Below are 22730 nucleotides of genomic sequence, written 5' to 3' on the forward strand. Positions count from 1 at the left end.
AGACTTTGGTTGAGAAAGTCGAACCACTCTAAATCGCTATGCAAATCTTTTCAATTTTCTGCAAAAGCTTCCACCAAAATTTTAATTGCCAATTCACCCCCTCTTGGCCGATTTCGTCGATCGATTAATTCAACAATTGGTATCAAAGACTCACTCATTTGAAGGTTTAATCACCTCTTGAGTCGATTCGGGAAGAGTTACATCGATTATCAAGTCATCAATGGCCTCTACTTCAAATGTCGACTCCGGTCTTGATTCGATGTCCGTCAACAAGCCTCTTTTCTTCAATGGAGCTAACTATGCCTATTGGAAGAATAGGATGATGTATTTCATTCAAGAAAGTGACATGGGAGCATGAAATGTTATTGAAGACGGATATATCAAGCCTTTCACTCATCCGAGATTGTGGAGTGAATGAGAGACAAGAATGTTCCAGCTCAACTCCAAAGCAATCCATATCATATTTTGTGCTCTTGGACCAAATGAATATGGAAGAGTTTCATCTTGTACAACCGCCAAAGAAATATGGGATAAACTACAAGTCACTCATGAAGGCACCGATGAGGTAAAAGAATCTAAAATTAGTCTTATAACACATAGCTATGAAAATTTCAGGATGAAACCAAATGAAGATATCAAAGCTATGATGGATAGATTCTCAACGATTGCCAATAGTATCAAATCATATGGAGAGATCATTCAAAACGACGAAAAGCTTGTGAGGAAGTTAGTTTACTCACTTCCAAAATCGTGGAAATCCAAGAAGACGGCAATCATCGAGGCTAAGAACCTAAAATCCTTAACTCTTAAAGAACTAATTGGTTCCCTCCTCACTCATGAAATGATGCTTGAAGATGATGGACCTCGATAAGATTGATGAGACATCAAAGGAGAAGGAGAAGAAAAAAAACATTAGAGTTGCTCTCAAATCCACAAAAAATGAGAGTGATTCAGATGAAGATAACGATGACGAGGAAATGGCATTGTTTGCCAAACGGTTTAGAAAAATGATGAGACCTTACCGAGGAAGAAAATTCAAATGAAATGAAAGTCTAAAAATGAACCAAAAGAGAAGGACCCTATCATTTGCTATGAATGCAAAAAGCCGGGACATGTCAAATATGATTGCCCACAATTGAAAATAAAGGGTCAATCAAAGAATAAGCACAAGGCTCATGTGGCTACATGGAGTGATGAAGAGGGTTCCGATGAAGAGGAACAAGAAGTAGCAAACTTGTGCTTGATGGCATTCGGGGAAGATTCTAAGGTAACCTCTAACTCATCTGAATTAGATGATTTATCTTATGATGAGTTATTAGAGGAATATAATGGGTTGGCTTCGGATTATGAAAATTGTTTTTAAAATATAAAAATGATGTCTCAAAATTGAAAAATGAAAATAAGCTCATATCCAAGACCAACAATGAATTTGAAAGTAAAATCAAAGATTTGTAAATCAAACTAGAAGAGTTTGAAAAGAAAATTTTGGATTTGCAAAATTTACTTTCAAAGGTCAATGATGATCATCAAAAGAAAATTGATGATCTTAAAGCTTCTTTTGATAAAGTTGGAACAAAACGTTTCGAAAATGGAGAAAATTCAAAATCCAACTTTGTTAGAAAAAGTTTTAAAAACTACAATCATAGAGGTCCCCGAAGAACCTCTAATGGAAAAATCGTTAGAAGTATATGGGTTCCTAAAGGACTCATTACTACTAAAGATAAAGATATCCTACACAAATGAATACCTAAGGGGACTAGGATTTTGGAAACTAATGAATATAAACCCAAAAGAATTTGGGTACCAAAAATTAGAAATTAATCTATGTTTATAGGAAATGAGCATTGCTACAAGGCATGGGAAACAAATTCAAACTCATGGTACCTTGATAGTGGATGCTCAAGACACATGATCGGAGATAAAAACCGGTTCATAGAGCTTAACGCCAAAAATGGAGGAGAAGTGACTTTTGGTGATAATTCAAAAGGTCACATCGAAGGTATAGGTACCATAAGTAATACCTCTTCCATACAAATTAAAAATGTTTTATATGTGAATGGATTAAAGCATAATCTCTTAAGTATTAGTCAATTATATGATAAAGGATTCAATGTCATGTTTGAAACTAATGGCTGTAAAGTTATTGACATTGTATCTAATCGGATTATGTTTGTTGGTCATAGAATAGGAAACATATACATGGTGCATTTAGACTCTATTGATATGACTAATTTGTGCCTAGTTGCTAAGGATGAGCATGATAGTTGGTTATGGCATAGAAGACTAGGACATGCTAGTATGAGTGTTTTGCAACGGTTAATTCAAGGAAATTTAGTTCAAGGGTTGCCTAAGCTTAAATTTGATAATGATAAAATCTGTGATGCTTGTGCTAAAGGAAAACAAAAGCGAATTTCTTTTAAATTCATTAATGATGTATCAACTAGTAGAGTATTACAATTGATCCATATAGATCCTTTTGGGCCAACTAGGACTACTAGCTTGGGTGGAAAACAATATGCATTTTTCTTAGTAGATGACTATTCTAGATATATTTGGGTTCTATTCTTAAGTACTAAAGATGAAGCATTAGAAAAATTCATCACGTTTTCAAAAGTAATCCAAAACGAAAAAAGGTTACTCTATAACTAGTGTTAGGAGTGATCATGGAACTGAATTTGAAAATATTGGCTTTACTGATTTTTGTAATTCTAATGGTATTAGCCATAACTTTTCAGCACCTATAACCCCTCAACAAAATGGAGTTGTTGTGAGGAAAAATCAAACTTTAGAAGAAATGGCTAGAACCATGCTTTGTGAAAACAATTTGCCAAAATATTTTTGGGTGGAAGCCACAAATACCGCTTGTTATGTTGTAAATCGAGTAATGATTAGGCCAATCTTAAAGAAAACTCCATATGAAATTTTCAAAAATAAAAAGCCTAATATTAGCTATTTTCATCCTTTTGGATGTAAATGTTTTGTTTTAAACAACGGTAAAGACAATCTTGGCAAATTTGATGCTAAAAGTGATGAAGGAATTTTTCTGGGTTATTCCTTAAATTCTAAAACTTATCGAGTATTTAATAAAAGAACTTTAGTTGTAGAAGAGTCTATACATGTTGTTTTCGATGATAATCCCCTTCCGAGGAATGATTCTTATTTGAATGATGATGTAGGTATTATAAATATAAATGACGTTGAACATGACGTTTGAGAACCATCATCAAAGGAAGAAACAAAAGATGAGAAAACTCAAGATCCTCTCAAGAATCCAACCATTGAAGAAAGGGAAGTATCTTACCCAAGAGAGTACAACTATGTCAAGGATGGTGAGATTATAGGTGATCCATCCAAAGGGGTAACAATTGGATCTTCTCTTAGAAATATTTGTAATTATGTTGCATTTATCTCATGCATAGAGCCTAATAATATTAAAGAAGCATTAAAATATGAACATTGGATTATGGCTATGCAAGAAGAGTTAAATCAATTTGAGAGAAGTAAAGTATGGACATTAGTTGAAAGGCCTAGTAATAAATCTACTGTAGGTACTAGATGGGTGTTTAGGAATAAGCTTGATGAAAGTGGTAATATAGTGAGAAAAAATGCTAGACTTGTTGCTCAAGGGTATACTCAAGAAGAGGGCATAGACTATGATGAAACATACGCTCTCGTAACTAGGATGGAAGAAATTAGAATGTTATTAGCATTTGCATGTTTTCATGAATTTAAATTATACCAAATGGATGTTAAAAGTGTATTTTTAAATGGTTTTATAAAGGAAGAAGTGTATGTGGAACAACCTCCAGGTTTTGAAGATTTAAAATTTCTAAATCATGTTCTTAAATTGAAAAAATCGCTTTATGGTTTAAAACAAGGTCCTAGAGCTCGGTATGAAAGATTGTCAAACTTTTTAATTGAAAAAGGTTTTACAAAAGGGAATGTTGACACTACATTGTTTTTAAAGCATAAAGGTAAAGATTTATTAGTAGTTCAAATTTATGTTGATGATATAATATTTGGTTCTACTAATGATGTTCTTTGCCAAGAATTTTCTAAGCTAATGCAAAGTGAATTCGAGATGAGCATGATGGGGGAGCTCTCATTTTTCTTGGGACTCCAGATCAAGCAAAGAAAAGATGGTATCTTCATCAATCAAGCTAAGTACGTCAAAGACATACTCAAGAAGTTTGGACTGAAAAATGGGAAACCACATGACACTCTAATGAGCTCATCAACAAAGCTTGACATAGATGAAGGAGATAAATGTGTGGATGTTAAATTATATAGGTCAATGATTGGTTCTTTGCTTTTTCTAACTGCAAGTAGACCGGACATTATGTTTAGTGTTTGCTTATGTGCTAGATTTCAATCATGCCCTAAGGAATCACATTTACTAGTTGTTAAGAGGATCTTTAGATACCTTAAGGACACTCCTAGTTTAGGACTTTGGTATCCTAAAGACTCTAGCTTTAGCTTGCATGCCTTCTCTGATGCGAATTATGGAGGATGCAAATTAGATAGAAAAAACACCTCCGGTACTTGCCAATTCCTTGGAAATATGTTGATTTCTTGGTTTTCAAAGAAACAAAATTTTGTTGCATTATCTACCACTGAAGCGGAATACATTTCAGCCGGTAGTTGTTGTGCACAAGTTTTATGGATGAAACAACAACTTTTTGATTATGGAATTGAAGTAGGTACTATTCCTATCAAGTGTGACAATACTAGTGCTATTTTTCTCACTAAAAATCTCATCCAACACTCTAGAACTAAGCATATTGAAATTAGACTTCATTAGAGACCATGTCGCTAAGGAAGATGTAGTTCTAGAATTTGTTGATACTTTGCACCAATTAGCGGATATCTTTATAAAACCTTTAGACAAGGAAAGATTTTGGACACTTATGAGAGAATTAGGTTTAACTGACCTATCTTCACTTGGTGTTTAAAATAATTTTATCACTTTTAAGTATAAATGAAAAATGCTTATAATAATAATTTTTGATTGCATTCTTTGCTATTAGTTAGGGAGAGTTTATGTTGCTTGATGAAAATTAATTTTATGTTCAAAAGTAGTTTAAGGATTAATTTGATTGATTGAACATGATTAATTTTTCAATCTATGAGTTACCAATACCACTAGAGCCAATTAATTTAGCATTTTGAGTGTTTAAAATGGATTTTTGACATTTTGTGCTTAATGCATCGATACACCATGAAGGTGCACCGATGCACACCTTGAATGTGCATCGATGCACAAGGCCATGCATCAATGCATCTATCGGGTTTTTGGATAAAAACCCTATTTATTCCTCATTTTCTCAAAACTCTCTTAAAACTCTCTCTTGGCTGCCGCTCCTCTCTCTCTCCTTACTATCAAAATTGTTCCAAATCCTTGGGTTTTTATCAGAATCTTCAAGCTTTTCAACTCCTTATCCTGCTTTTATCATCAATTCATGCAAACCAACATCTCATTCTCATCAATCCAAAATTTTCAAGGTAATATTTCAAAAACCTCTATTTTATTGATTTTTGATCTTAGGACTAGTTTAGATTAGTTCTAGGAAGAACATTATATCGGGCATTGAGTATTTGATGATTTCAAACTAGATTTTACAACCAAATTCATTAAAAACTTACAAATTTTCAATTTTTTTTTGAAATTTTTGAAATTAAAAAAAATTGTATTTCGAAAATCTGAATTTAATTTTTAAATTTGATGTTTTTTTATTTAATTATGTTGTTTTCATATACATATTATGATTTTTCAAAAATTATTTTCAAATATTTTTCAAAACCTTGCCCATTAGGATTTGATTTAGATAACCTTGAATTATTGATGACTCAATTGAGTTTTGAGATTGATTAAATTGCATACATGTGTTTCAATTTGCAGGTTATATTCCTTTTTTTCCGATTCCTAAACCATGTCTAATCCCAACGCCCTAGAACTTCATCAAGTCATTCTCGTTCAAACCAACCTCCTAATCTCGTTCCTCCTCCACCTACATCTCTATTAGGATCTTGTTTTAACATGCATGAGTGTCGTAGAGACGAATTGTACTCTAGGTACAAAAATTCTTTTCAATCTTATAGAATCCGGGAAAAGCGTATTCCTTCTCTTCAAGCTATGATAGATATTGACTTTGAATACCTTCCGATTCTTAAAGCTTAGAAGTTTGATAAAATGTTTCAGCTCAAACCTATCGTTTATCAACAGTTAGTCCGCATTTTCTATTCCAATGTGGTATGTATTCAAAACGAAACTCAATGTGGGACTATAGCCATTAGATCCTATCTTTTAGGCCAATATATTAATATTGGCCCCGAGACTATAGCTTTTTCATTTTGGGTTAGATGATGATGGGTTATTTAATGAGAATGAAAATGTGGAATATCCCTATGTTCGAAATTCTAGTGTTAGTACTCTACGATCACATCACGATCGTTTTATTCATTTGATGATTTCTTGGTGGTTTAAACCATCCGGAAGTAGGTACTCCACTCTATGTGCTAGGGATTTATGGTGGATACACTGTATTAAGAATAAGATCAAAATAAATCTGCCCCACATTATATTTAGTCAACTAGTGGACATCATAAACATTGTTCCTTCAAAACATGTTGAAACATTGATTTATGGATGTCTTCTGAGTAACCTCTTTATCAAACTCCGTCTAGACGTCTCTGTCGACAATCCTATCCCACTCCAAAATCAAATCAATCTTACTTCCTTCAAGAAAGTGGATTGGAAACAAGACGAGGAAACCGGTCTTTGGGTTTTTCGACCCGGTAAGCAAACTCAGGGAGCGAGTTCTTCACGAGCTGCTCCTAGCTCTTCTCGTGCTTTCTCCTCCTCCTCCTGCACCGGCTACTGACGATGATCCTGAGTTTCAATAACTTATGCAAGATATCGACGATCACGTTCCAGACGATGAGCCTGCACCGAAACTGGCACGGCAAGAAGATCAAATGCCACTATATTTTCGATCCTTCTTAGAGTCGTTTGATCTACGGTTTGCCTCCATGTAGTCTCAGATTACAGAGTTTCAGCGGGAGATGCGTGAACGTATGGACGCGCTCACTCTTGAAGTTCGAGTTCATTATCCTCCTCCTCCCGATCCTCCGATGGAGTGAATTTGTTTCCTTGTTATGTTTTCTTGGATTTTCAAACTTGGACTGATTTTGATGTTTATGGATGTTTAAACTTGATGGTTGTTGGATGTTTTGAACTTATTTGTTGTTTTATGGATTTTTGAACTTAATATTTATATATATATTTGGTTCATTATGAGCTTAATGTTTATTAATTTTATTTTTGCATCATTTACATACTAGTTACATTATGACCAATTATGCCATTTCACATTTGTTTATGAATATTGACTATGAAACTAATGGCTAATCTCTCTTTTGATTGTGATCTTAGCAGCTTAAACTATATTTACTTATAATCAATTGGTTATGCTTTTCAAAAACCCTATTTAAAAAAACATTTTAAAATCTTTTTGATTTAACAAAAAGGGGGAGAAATATTAAGTGTTAAAAGGGAGAAGTGTTATAGTAAGAGGGAGTAATTTTTCAAAATTGATTTCAAATTTTTAGAAAATCTTAAAATAACACAAATGTTTTGTTATATCAAAAAGGGGGAGATTGTTGAAAACATTTTTGATGTTTCGATATAACAAATTAAGTTTAAATGAATTTTAAGATTTTACAAGTGATTTTCTAAGTATATTCGATTTAATTAATTGAATATCAAATTATTACTCCAAGTCTTTCAAGATCAATTTCAAACCTTACTAAAAGTGTAAAATTGTGTTTTATACTTAATATATTTTTTGAAACAATTTTCACAAAGTATTTTGAACCAAAATCAAGCCTAAAATCAATTTTTCAAAGTGATGCACCAATCCATGCATCGATGCACCATGAATCAAATTGAACATCGAATGCATTTCATGCATCGATGCACATACCATGCATCAATGCACTGAGGATTTTATGAAAACATCGAATGCATTTGATGCATCGATGCACCAGCCATGCATCGATGCACTCTGGCTATTTTGAAACATCGAATGCACTTGATGCATCGATGCACTCTTAGTGCACCGATGCACTAAGGGTCCAACTGTCAAAATATTTGAATTTTACACTGATGCACCGATGCACCATGGGTATGCATCGATGCACTGACGCTCTCAACTGCTTTAATTAATTGTTTACACACTTAAACGGCTCTATTGACTCCACTAAGCATCCCCAACGTTCAGAATCATTTGAAGGTGTATTTAAACAAGCTTAAAAACCATTGATAAAAAACAAGAAACAACAAGCAACTAGAATCAAGAGAGAATCAAAGAGAAAGCATCAAACTCATTGTTTGAGCACTTCAAGCCTATTTTTCATTCAATATTCATTTTGCTTTCAAGAACACTACTTGTACTCAATTGTATTCATTTTTTAGTGTTCTTTTCTTTGTTCTAGAATTGTGCAAACAATCTACCTTGTGAGGATTTCCTTGTAAGTTTGCAAATTTGTAATCTTCTCTTTGAGAAAAGAATGTTCTCAAGAATTGGGGTATATTCTTGAGGGAGTTGTAAGGTTATCTCTTAGGCCTCAAAAGAAAGAACATATTAGTGAATTTGTTGGAAAAACCTTATTGTAGATAGCTAAGGTTGTGGACGTAGACTTTGGTTGAGAAAGTCGAACCACTCTAAATCGTTGTGCAAATCTTTTCAATTTTCTGCAAAAGCTTCCACCAAAATTTTAATTGTCAATTCACCCCCCTCTTGGTCGATTCCGTCGATCGATTAACTCAACAGAGATGAAACAAACCATGAAATTTAGGACCGAACGACTGCCAATTTCGAAGGTCGACAATAGGCGATGATTATTTTAAATCTTTTTAAATTTAATAATAAAAAATATTATATTATTATTTATTTTAAATTATTTTTATCTTTTAATAATAAAAAACTCACGTGACACTAAAATAATTCAGAGTGACAAAAATAGGAGCAATTCAAAAGTTTAGTGAGTAAATTGAAAAAAAATAAAAGTACAAGAAGTGAAATAGGAAAGAAAGTAAAGTACAGTGAGGAATGGTGTAATTTACTCTTTTAATAACTCAAAGTTAAATATTATATTAAATAATTACATTTCTATAATAATATGTTTTACACCTCGTGATAAATAATTAAAATATTAAATATATATATATATATATATATATATATATATATATAATAATTTTAACTACTCAAATTTCTAAATGTTTTACCAAATCAAACTCTTTGCATGTTATTATTATATTTATATTTTTGACCAAAGGTCGGAGAATAAAAATTAAGAATGATTCATATAAAACGAATTCATTATTCTAAAGATATTCTTATCTAAAGTGGTAAGAATTATGTAATACCTAAAAATTTGGATATAATGACATTCCCACCATCTTAACTAAAAAATACTACCATTGGTGATAAGTTATTACCTAATAAATAATTTTTTTCATAAACCAAACGTGAAAATACAATTCGATATTAATCTTTTCTACGAACCAAACGTCTCCTTAATTGCTACATTAACTTGAGAAAATTATTTATTTTTTAAAAATATTTATATTCTATTTTAAATCCAGAATCGAAACTTTAAGTAAACCTAAGTACTTAAAATATTATTAAATTATGAAAATAAAAATATTAAGTAAAAGGAAAACTAAATAAAATGGATAAATAATTTTATTAACTAAAAATAAATTATTTAAATATACTACTATATTTAATAAATTTATACTTTTTATATTTTTTTTATGAAGTATAATAATCTCAACATCGATTAAAAAGTTATAAAAATATAAAAAAAAATATTTAAGTAATTTATTTTTCTAATTATACAATAAATGATTTAATTATTATATCTAGTTATTGTTTTATTTAATATTTTTCAATTGAAAAAGAAAAAAAAAAACAAGTTCAAGTTGGAACAATGGTTCGACATGATGTTCTGTTGGAAGACCTGATTTGAATTCCAAACCAATTTTATTTTTCATTTAATCACTAGACCAATCTGATGGATACATGCTACCACAATATAACAACACACTTCAGTGACCATTTTACAAGCTATTGATTTTGAGTGATCAAAACGAAAACTTCGATATTTAGATGATCAATTGTATAATTTCCCCTTAAAATTTTCACTGTAATCTGATGGCCTGTGGATGAAAAACAAACTGAAATCGAATATAGACCTATTCACTATTCCGCTAACTTCAAGTCTGGTGCTTCAGGAAATTGTAACATCTGAGCTCACTCAATCCGGTTCACAAATTGAGCTCCTTTTTTATATATATATATAAAAATATACGTACCATAAATACACAGAACGCCCCCTTTAGTCCACATCTGTAGCATTGAGAAGTTGACATGGAGGGATTTGTTTCTGTAGCATTGAAGTTCCTTTGAAAATCACCATCTGGTTCCACCATTTTCGGTATTCACACAGCTGAACCACAAGGAAGATCACAAGTTTTGAGTAACAATATGGCAGCCATGTTTGGATAGCCAAAGATATGGTGCACTCACTAACCTGCTCTGCTGTTAACTTCTGGAAACCGAATTTGTCTGTCCAGATTGATTCGGCTTCTTCAGCTGCTGGAAGCACAATGTTTTTCACATTCAACAGTCCCAACAGCTTCTCGATACAAGACAACAACAACTGGAAGTAACCCTGTAAGGTAATCAAAAGATTAAAATGTGACAATAAAACAGATAATGGAAGAAACACCCGACTGTTCAAAGTGTGTGTGTGTTTTACAAACGCGACTAATAATTTGGTAAAATTACAAGGAAGTAAATGAATATAGGAAAGGCAATTCCTAGGGAGTCAGCAAGAAGGATATTCTTCAAATCCTTGTGTGGGTTGGTCTAATTCTAAATTATTGGAAATCCAGTCGACTACAACTACAAAAACGAGGTGGGCATGCATTCTAGGAGAATGTCATAAAGACAACTTGGGACTATTGGCCTCACCTTCCCCTGGTTAGCGATGCTGGTAGCAACTAAAGGGAGTTCTGCAATTTGTTGCCCAAAAATTCGAATTATTCCCGCTGATACGACAAATGAACTGCAGCATCATCAAAAGATAACATCTGTCAAAATTCCATAAAAACAAAAACAAGTGTAGAGCTTTAAATAAAATAAAAATATGTCTTACTTGATCGTCAAAACTGCACAGTACATTCCCCCATACTCTTGGCCCTTTAAATTCCTTCTGTGAGAGAGACAAATTTGTCAAAGGAAAAAGAAAATTGGATAGCACTCACGTTAACAAGCAACAAGGTATATCAGGCTCAAGAAAAGGTCTCATGCTTACCCATAAACCATGCATGGGATAAGGTCACGCCCAGTTGTTACATCAACTATAGGGTCAAAACATTCCTTGAAATAAATGGGGGAAAAAAACGAAAGATAAAGAACTCAGTAAAATTCCAGTGAAATAATGCAAGCCATGGTTCCACTCCATACATCTTTTCTGTTTGACAAATAGAATTTTAGCCTTTCCCCTACCCATGTAGCAGAAGGGAGTAAAGAAATCTAATAGAAAAGGAGGAAAGAATGAGAATAAATAGCATAAAATTTACAGTGCTACTGATGTTCCATGCAACATATTCAAGCCAAGTAGCATGTTTCCAAATAATTACTAGAAAATAAACATAATAATTACAGAGAAAAATGCATGCCCACCGTTTATCAACACTGGCAATGAAAATTGGTTCCCGAATGAACATCTAAATAGAACATGAAAGAGACTTACATGGAAGATACCAACTGCTTGAGAAAGGCACAATCTAGTTTCCGGAGAAGCAAATCTGCCGCTAAGAAGCCTCCATCTCACGTCAATATTGATATCAGCATCTAAACCCTTTTCTACATACTTCTTCCTTATAACATTCAAAAGCGAGGCTGGAAGCTTTTCAGCTCCACAAGTGAGCAATTTCTGTAGTGTAGACTGGATCCTACTGCAATCTGAGCAGCAAAACCACTTCCCTTTTGGTATTTCCTGTTATATAACTGGACTCAGTATCTCACCCATTAACAAGCAACGTGTCCAATAAACAGGAACAAGAGTTTCTATTCAAATAATCAACAGAACAACAATAATAACCAATACATACCCTTAGATCAGCCATTTTATTAGTCCTCAAGCAGCCAATATGATATTCTTTCTCACACTGATCCAATATGATTAAAAAATGCAGATATCAGTGGAAATACAATTAAAAGAAAACATGTTTGCCAGACTTGAAGGCCAACATAGAAAACTGGCTAAAATGAAAATTTACATTACCTGATCACACAGAATAATTGTCCGAGGCCCAAATCCTGATTTGCTAAAATCACATGCCCTATATAAAATAAATTCAAACAATTCTGATAAGAAATGCTTGCTGCTCTTGTCAAATTCCAATCCAAATTAAGGTGTGTTAAAAGCAAGACCACAAAATTTGGAGAAAAAAAAAATATCACCATGCAAACTCTATAAGAAAGTCTTCAGGAACTATACGCTTCAATCAAATTCACCCTAGTGTAAACACATCACCTGCATATTGCACATCCACTAAGTTCTGCCTCGAAGTTATTCACAATTCGAATGCATCTGCTGGTTATTCGTTCTATAGCATCAACTCCTAAAACCCTTCCAGCAGCAAGAGCATTAGCATTATGCCCTGCAAACTTTTCTCTCATAAACATGTTCTGGCAATGTTTGCAGTACCAGCGACCACGAGGAATTGTGGGTAGTGATGCACATTCTGGATAGATCAATAAAGTAGCTAAAGTAACAATCAAGTAAATCAGAGTTGCACATAATCTTCAGAGGCAACTACAATAGTCTTCAACAGGTCACAGAAAACGAAACCAGAAAACAAAACAATAATTTTACGTGCAACCAACTTTCAAGGTAAGACACAAGACTGAATTTCTTAAGTTAATAAAATAAAAGGTCTAGCTAATAGTAGATGTGCGGAGCAAAATGCCAACAAAAATATTTGATAACATGCAACAGAGAAAAAAAAACTCCAACAATAATTTTCCTCTGTCCATACATTTTTTAATAGAATATCACATTCAAAATTCATTCTTCATACTACAAAACCGTATCCTTCCCCACTTCTTTTCTCTTCTGCTTATTATCTTCTCTTGTTAAAATATATAAATTCTTTGTCATCTACATTCTCGATGCCAAAAGTCTATAATGCATACTTAGAGACATAACAGGCACAGGGATTAGAGACCTCAGGATAAGGTTGCCCGATTATCATTCTTAATAAAAAAAATAGCGTAACTTCTAAGATCAATCCTAAAACCTGGAGACAAATAAATGAAGCCTTATATGTCCAGAAATACCACAAATTAAAGCTATCAAGCCAAGTAAACAAGACCAAACCATCTACCCATAGATTTCCTTAATAAAATTAAAAGAATTTTTTTATTCTCATGATCAAACCTTTATGGAAAGCCCTTGGGCATCCATCACAAAGCAAAAGATCTCCACCATCTGCACAAATGATACATAAGTTATCGTTATCCTTGGAAGAATAACGATGACCTTCTGATAGAGATATTGCCAGTTCATGTAGACACCCCATTAGAAGTGTAAATGTGTGCATAGCTGTCAAAAACAAAAATATAATCAAGATATACTTGGGAAATATAAAGTAGTCTAGGAAAAAAGCTCTAAAGCATCTGATATGAAAGCATACGGTTTTCGACGAGATGCCCATCCAGCATGAGCTTCAAACTGTGATGGGCTAACCTGCACAATAAAAAGGAAATGACATAAACAGACACAATGCAATTGTAAAATTCAGAAGCTCAACCAATAAAAGAACAATACCTCACAATTGCAACAACGACAAATTATCCCAAAGCCCTTTTTGTAACCCTCAAGCAATCTCTGCCAAAACTGATGACAATTTAAACACCATTCAGATACAAATGCATCAAATGAATTACTTTCATCTCAAATACCTTCCCAAGGGCATAGTATGCAACTTCTGTTCCATCAGGCAGTCCATCTTCCTCAAATACCAACTTATGCAATCGCTGATCCCTATGGGGGGATTCCACAAAAAGAAGACATCAGAAAAAGAAAATGAAAAGCTTAATCCAGAAAATTATATTAAAAAGATACCAACTTTGTTGTCATCTTCCATTGACTTCCATTGGGTGAATGCATTGGTGGTGAGGAATTTTTTAAGCTCTTTGACATCAAAACTGGTTTCACTGGTCTGAGAGATTCCAATAAAAGCACAAAAGGGAATAACTAAGAAGAAAATATCAAAGACAATGAGAAGAAGCCTCACCGAAAAGAGGTCCTCGTGTCTCAAAACTTTGCAGGTATAGGAAGCAAAATAGAAGTTTGAAACCTACAATCATAAAATGATAAATTAATTATACTAACTTCTTTTTTATTCTGCATTGGTCCTTATCTTTTGAGGAAATATGCACTGAAGAACTCTTCAATGACTTAATGAATAAGCCTGGCTTTGTTAACCTGGAAATAACAGATGGAAGCTCGATGAACTAACTATAATCTATTTAAATTTTAAACGACCACCTAGCACAACTATACAGTGTCCAAAGAGAACTATTTATTTCTCATGAATGGAGTGAAAATAGTTAAAAACAGAATAATGAGACAGTAACTGGGAAAAGTACGAAAAAATAGGTCACCAACTTTCTTGTTGTCTTCCAGGGACTACTATTTTGTGAAGAAATAGACAATGAAAAACAATGTAGTGAATTTGATGTCATGTACAGCTCATATGACCTGAAATAATGCAGGAGGCACATAAAATAGGCATAAAATATCATTAATCCATCTCATCTAGAAACAAATAATCGATGGACTATTTACAAGCCAAAAATCATGGTAAAATGAAGATACTAACTTGCTTGCTTTCTTCCACTGACTCTTACTTGGAGTAGAGATACTCAGTGATGCACTTCCAACAGACTTCGACGTCACTGCTGGTTCTGGTGTTCTAAAATAATAAAAAATGAAAAATAGAAAATAAGAAATGTAATTGTTAATATTAGGTACTAACTGACATATGTTAGGAAAATTATATCAAGAATAAATTGAATATGCGGACTTTCTCGTTATCTTCCGTTGACTCATGGATTATGGAGAGATACCCATTGAAACAGTTCCAAAGGAATAGGAAATCAAACTAAAACAATGCAACCACACAAAATGATGTATCTCGACTTTAATACCGGTAAGTAACAGAAAATTATAAACAAGAATCACTCTAGAATTTACTTATCACTCAATAAGAAACTTAATGTTGTATCTTAGTTTCACATCCAGCAAGGGAAAAGATGAAAATAGCGTATTTCAATGGAGCATGCATATAGAATAATTATCAGCCAAATAAACTTAGCATGTCCCTTTTCTACTATAGAGTAAGCATGTAGGATAATTATCAGCAATATGAACTTAGAATATAACTTTTATACCATGTATCAATAAATTATTGTTGAATGTAAAATGAAAACCTCATCAATATCATACAAAGACATGAACTATATTATAGGGTATTTAAGGGTAATGAATTGCAATAAATGCTTGGTTATCAGGAAGATATAGTACTGATCACAAATAGTTTACAAAATTCCCATACATAACAGTGCAATTGTCAAACAAATAGAAAAGTTGACTAATGAAGAACATAAAAATCCCTAACCAACCAAACTCTATAGTAAAAGGGACATCAATTCCTAAACTTTTACAGATTAAAGCTCAAGAATACACACCTAGCTCCTTCACTGGGTGCACTTATTGTGCTGCACTGAGATTTTTTTGACTCTACACATGAACTGCAAAGCAACCATGTTTGCCCAACATGTATAACAGGAAATGAACCTAGAAACGAGAGAATGACAAAATAAAGAATAAGATCTCTTCTAATCAAAACTGTTCTTGCTAATTGGCTCGGTTAATAATATATGAATTTAACAACAGAGAAAGGTCACCTTTGCATTTTCTACAAGTAAAACTTTTTTGCTCAGGTAAAGCACTGAGGATATTTTGAATAGTTGCTTCTAAAGTATGCAAAGGTCTTTTCCTGCATGCCCTCAACACCTCAAGCAGGCTCTTCCCATTTTCAAAGCAGATATATTGCGCTGCACGTTTGTATTGTCGACAAGCATGAATCTCAAATTGGGATGGAGGAACAACCTACAACAGAAAACAAAGATGGAAAGAAGTTCAGTAATAGCAGTTATTAGTTTATGGAGTTACAGAGAGTCCAAAATCTCCATTTTGAAAAGAGAGTCCAAAATCTCCATTTTGAAAAGAGAGTCCTTACTCTGCGTCCATCGCACAAGGAGCATGAACACAAAATTCCACCGTCTGTAATGATGCCCCGAAGGCCAGCTGTCTGAAATACATATACAACTAATATTAAGCCTTTAAGCATTATGCTACCAGCTACATTTAAATTTTTAAGTAAAAAATAAATCATATATTGAAAAAAATAGAGGATAAACATACAACAGAGGCAGCAAGGACCACCTTACTACTTATTGTGCCCATGTAAACTACGGGAACCCCATCAAGTAAACCAGTGTCAAATAGCTCTTTAACTGTCATTGGGCACTTAGTAAGGGCAACCTTTTTTGACATTTTCAACTCCAAATTCTTCCTTGATGTCGTCAATCCATTTTCTCCAGCTGATTCCTCTCCACCAAAATTTGATACTTGAATATTTTCAACAGTCTGCTGTTCACATTCCAAATTGTCTACTGCTTTAACCTTTTGTCTCGATAAGGATTGTTTAGACCAGCTCAGGGCCTTCAAGCATACATCATCATTACTTCCATCACTACTATCAACAATCTGCATTGATGATCCTTCAAAACCTCCTTTATCAGACAGATACGTCTCCGGCTCAGTCACTGAATCCTCTCTAGACATTGACATTGCCAAATTATAATTTGACGCTTCATGATGCCTTGATTGAACAACAGACCTACCATCTCTTCCAATTTCCTCAACTACCAAGTTCCCTACAATGGCATTTTCCCCAATAATGCGGCTCTCTTCAATGAGTGCCTCTACAAGTAGACCATCTTCAACAAAATCTCGTACAACTAAGCTCTTATCCACTGCATTTTCATTTTGTGGTCTACCTCCAATCAAACCTTCAATTTCATTACTGTTCAGATTACTGGCTTTATTCAAAGTTTTAGTCTCTTGATCCACATCAATTAAGGTCTCTTTAACACCATTCATCGGCTTATATTTGTTTCTTAAAATATCCGAAAATTCAACACCATAATTAGTTCTTGACTTCTTAAATCGAGTGTAAACAATGTAACCATTCACTTGACTACCTTTAACTCTATTACGACAAGTACTAGAACTCGCCTGAGTTAGAGACTGAGCCACTAACTCCAGAGTTGGACTGACTGTACCGTCCAATCCAAAATCCAACTCTCGCTTCATGGCTCACTTGAAACTCTCAAAATCCACGAAAGGTCTGCATAACAAAAAGTAAGAATAACAATTTTTATCATCCTCAAAAATCATTGATCACATATAAATCAGAAAATTCGAGAAACGTAGCTTCAGTAAGAGTGAAGGATTTTACCGACTATGATCGGACAAGGAGCATGACAGATTCGATTTCGAGTGACGCAAGTGAGAATGATTAAAGGAAATAAATATCGAGATCGGATTTGAGGAGATTTAGGGTTTTCGACTTAATTTCCTATAATTAAAGAAGAATTTGAAGTTTTGGAGGCATTTTCTTCCTTTTTAGGTTGTCGTTGGAAGATGAAACCAACCGGCTAGGAAAAATGAGATGAGAGATTTTTATGGGGAAGGGGGAATGGTAGGATCCGTAAATAACACAAAGTGAGGAAGGTTATTAGATTTTACGATATTAGCCCTACCTGATTTCCACGTTGCCTAAAGTAGTACGGTCAGTGGAGTGTGACCCAGGCCTGTTTGTTCGTGTTTGTTGAGGCTCAGTGGGCCTAATAATCTGCTTTATATTTGGGCCTCCTTAAACCCAAAAATATTACAAGTTTTATCCATAGGTAAATTACAAATTTGGTAAGTGAACTTTACTCTCTCTCCTACTTTATTTACTATACTTTAAATCTTTTCAATTTTAACACTGAATTTAATACATTAGATTTTTTTGGTCACTAAAGGCATTATAAATGGACTATTGTATAGATACAAAACCACTTCATTTTGGTGAAATTTTTATTTTTTTTAAAATAGCGTCATTTTAATGTCGTTAATTATTTAACGAAAGAGTGATAAAAAAACTAATATATTAGTTCAGTGAGGAAATTGAAAACTATTGTGTAGACACCCGTTTTTGTTCGGGTCTTAAGTATTATTATTATTTTTAATACTATTTAATATTAATATTATTAACATTTTTTACATTTTACAGAGCCCAATGGAGATCCAAGACCCAAATAGAAGCCCAACAGCCAACCCAGTTATGACTCGATTACAATCAACCCAACCCAATATCCGGCCCAAGATCCGACCCGCCTCAGGCCCGGACAACCTAACTCTGCTAGGGTTTCTTCACTTCTGCCTAGCGCCACCCTGGATTTTAACCGTTGGATCAGATTTGATCCAATGGTCCAATATGACCCAGATTAGGGTTTTAACCATAAATATCATCCAACCGCCGCTGACATGGTATCTAGATCGTTCGATGGCACGCGTGTGATGCATGCGTCAACCCTTTGACTTCCCAGCTGCATGAACCGCTACCAGAGCTCCCCGCCGCCACTGTCACACTGTTGTTTTCATTCCAAGTGACCACATATGATTTCCATCAGTCAAAAATCAGTCTAAAACCCCATAAAAAATAAGAACAAATCTAACTAAAATCCCGATAAGATTTTACTTTCAAGACATAAACATAAAAATAAGAAATAAGATATCATTCGGGGGCGATATTCAAAAAAGAAAAGAAAACATAAAAAACCATATCGAAAAAAAAGGATTCGAACAAAAAAAAAATCAGAGAAAAATAGAGAAAAAGAAATAAAGAGAGAGATCTTACTCTTCATCCAGATCTTGTCTTCGGTAGCCTCACCGAAGTTAGGAAAGCCTCACCGAAGGTAAAACCTTCTTGTTTCTTCAGATCTAGGCTTTCAAAGGGGTGTGGGTCTCAGTTTCTTTGGGGTGGCGGGAAGGTCGAGTTTTTTCAAAGGAAATAAAGAGGGGAGGCCGAGGGTTATTTCCTCTTCGGCTTCCCACGCCATCACTGTCGCATCACGGTGGTCGTGGCTTTTCTGCTTCTCCCGACGGTTGAGGAGTGAAGAGAGAAAAGAGGATAGTTGAGAGAGTTTTGCTTCCTCTCTCATTTGGGCCGAGGAAAATGAAACAAATGGGTGTTATGGCCGGTTTTGGTCTAGGTGGTTAACTATATATATATATAAAATGCAAAACGCACGTTTAGAGAGGACCCAGAGGGTATTTTTTGAGCATAGGTTATTTGCTAGTTAGGTCCCCCACGAGTTGTAATATGTATATTCTGGTCATCAATGAAGCTTTTATTCTCTTTTATTTTGATCTCCCGAGTTATTATGCATTATAATGTAGTCCCCATTTGTTTAAAAGTATGTAATGGTTATATTCATGATTCGATCATTTTATTTTAATATGTTCATGTTTATGCGGTGCAGGTTTTTTTATTTACCGCAATCACCTTTCTATATTATTTTGGCTTTTTGGTAAATTTTATGATGTTTGCATGACATTTTAATTGTTTTTATTTTAATCCTGCATAGTGTTGTGGATTTATTACAAAATCAGTACCTATGTTATATAATGTTTGCACATTAGCTATGCCTTTTAATTTGCTTATGATTATACCTCTAAAGTTGCTATTTTTGCTATTTGGTCCTTATTTACTAGGTATGATTAAATACTTTTATTAGCATTTTAGTTTATCATGTTTGTAAATCTGCATTTTAATCCAATTTTGTAATTTTGCTTTATCGATTATTATAAATTCATGTATGAATGTATGTGTGTATGTGTGCATGTGTGCATGTGTGTGCATGTGTGCATGTGTGCATGTGTGCATGTGTGCATGTGTGCATGTGTGCATGTGTGTATGTATGTATGTATGTAAATTATGTAATTGTTATAAGCCTTCTTTGTACGATTTTTTTTATTTCTTTGTATTTTATTATGTGCATATTTATTTATATGTTTCAATTTAAATTCTTTATTATAGTTCTTTTACATATTTATATATGTAATTATTCTTAGCTATTAATTTTAATCTATTTGTTATCACTCGAATGTTTTTCAAGAACGTTATTTGTAGAATTGGCGTGGAAAGCACCACTTGATCGAAGCAATCTAATCTAATACGACATTCGAACAAAATGTGAACTTGAAATTAATCGAAGTTTTTTAAGTGCTAATTAATTGGTTTTAATTGAAATAATGCAATGCATGTTTTTTAATAGTAAGTTATTTCATACTATTATTAATATTCAATTTATATTCGAGTTGCATTTTTTATAACATTGTGGAAGGAGAATATTTCTCATAAAAAGGAGAAATATACGAGATAGCTTTCCCATTGGAGGATGTGCAAATCTCGTGATCTCTTCTTGAATTAAGGAATATTGCCTAATAAATAATTTGAAACAAATTAATCAATGTTCAATGAATTGATCATATTTTAACTTTATATTCAATTTATAATTTCCACCATTACGACAACGTGTAAGCGATTAAGTACCAATTTTTGGGCGCTATGAGGGGGCATATCCTTCCCCACGCGTAATCAACTCCCAGACCTGTTACGTCGAGCTTTTAGTAAACGCAGACCAATTTTTGTCTTAAAAAATGATTTTTTTCTTTTGTTTTAAAAGACTTTTTAGGTATTTGGCCTACCTAACCTAAAGATCGATGGTGACTCCTGTTCAATTTAATTCAAATTAATTCAATACCGCTAAATTTTTAAAATTAAGTCATAATTGTTTTTTAAACTTAATTGTTTTTTAAAAAAATGGTTATGACAACTTGGTGACTCTGTTGGGGACTTTTTTTAGAGAGTCAGACTGTAAGTCGCTTACACATTGTCGTTGTGGTGGAAATTATGGGTTTGAGTTTATATTTAACTTATGATCCATTTATTGAAGTTTTTAATTTCTTCATTTTTAATTATCATACTAACGATCTAATTTGTATTTTTAGCTCTGTCAAAGTTTCTGTTGAGGGTTTTTACTTTTCTGTTTTTTTTAGTAAAAGGTTTGAATGTTCCTCCTCACACACATCACGAGCATTTACATAACATGAGCTCTAGACCCGAGTTTCGTTCCAAGTAAGTCAGGGTGAATGCTTTACTCTAGTAAGAATTTATTCTTCATATGAGTTTTAGCAAATAACCCATGGGATACATATGCCTTATACATTCGTAGGGATTTATTCCTCGTATGGGTATAAGGAAGTGAATCCTCTCGAATTGAGCTCAATCCATTTATGCCTATAATGGGTTAAAATTGAGGGTTTGGCAGCCCAATGGGGCACCTACATCAAGGACAATTCGAGTACCATTTTCTCATAGAGCCAAAACCATGCATATAGTGAACGGTCACCCTAGGTATAGCCATATTGAACCTCTGTCCGTCAGTAGATGTCAAAATAGTTTTACATGAAGGAGGAATGACTCTAAACCTTTACCTTTTGCCTTAAGTTCGTAGAATATATTTATTCTTTTCGAATAAAAGCATGCGAACTAGATACCATGCGAACTAGATACCATGCGGTTAAGAACAATTTCTTGAAAATAAATCATTTTGGGTAGAAATCATGTTCGGGTAGGATTACTATCTAATGAAAGCATGCTCAGGTAGATATCATGATTGGGTAGTTGTTGTATTTATTTTTATATAACATATTTTAATCTTATTGATTATCTTGCCCGTACTAATTTATTTCTTTTCTTTTCTTTTCTTTTGTCATTTTTTATCCTTTTTACATTGCATTTCATCAACATAACATAATGCGAAAGTGTTGATCCGCAAGGGGATATTCAAGAGAAAATTTTCACAAGAAGAGATAAAAGTTTTCAATCAAACAGTCGTGTACACAGACATGCACTGAGGGCTTAAATAAGTTCAGAGAGTAGAAGAAGGAGACTTGCTCGAAAATTGTGCAACGTTCGAGACTGGAAAGATTATCCATTGATCCGAGGAGTAATCCAGTAGTAGAGTCTTATCTACGATCATTCCATCACTAATTACCAAGGAGTGATGTGTGACTTCAACACCACACAGGGCATTAACGGAGTTAGGTTATAGAGCACTTGAAGGGAATTATTTTCAAGGATGAAGCTCCAAGACGAAGCACCGACACATTTCAGAATCAACATTTAAGCGAAAGCATGTCTGTAAAATGAATTATCTTATAACGTGAAGGCTTTTATCTCTGGTGAAAATTATTATATGATATTCATCGTTGGGGTCAACACTTTTTGCATCTGCATTTGCATCTTTGCATTATGCATGGCATTCATTTAGACATTTTTTACATATAATAATCATGGATACATGGGTTTATATCGTAGAAGACTCTGAGGATGTGTTTCTAACTGTGCAACTTCATTCACACAGTACTGAGAATGGATGCAAAATTTGAGAAACTAAAGAAGG

The 22730-nt window shown here is 33.6% G+C and overlaps 1 pseudogene; it reads right to left on the minus strand.

The window, feature by feature from the left end:
* Window positions 1-10243: 10243 nt before the first annotated feature.
* Window positions 10244-17841, minus strand: LOC120211706 (annotated as a pseudogene).
* Window positions 17842-22730: the final 4889 nt, after the last annotated feature.

The sequence above is a fragment of the Hibiscus syriacus genome, unplaced genomic scaffold (assembly GCF_006381635.1).
Source record: "Hibiscus syriacus cultivar Baekdansim isolate YM2019G1 unplaced genomic scaffold, ASM638163v2 tig00109980_pilon, whole genome shotgun sequence".
In the NCBI taxonomy this organism is placed as follows: domain Eukaryota; kingdom Viridiplantae; phylum Streptophyta; class Magnoliopsida; order Malvales; family Malvaceae; genus Hibiscus; species Hibiscus syriacus.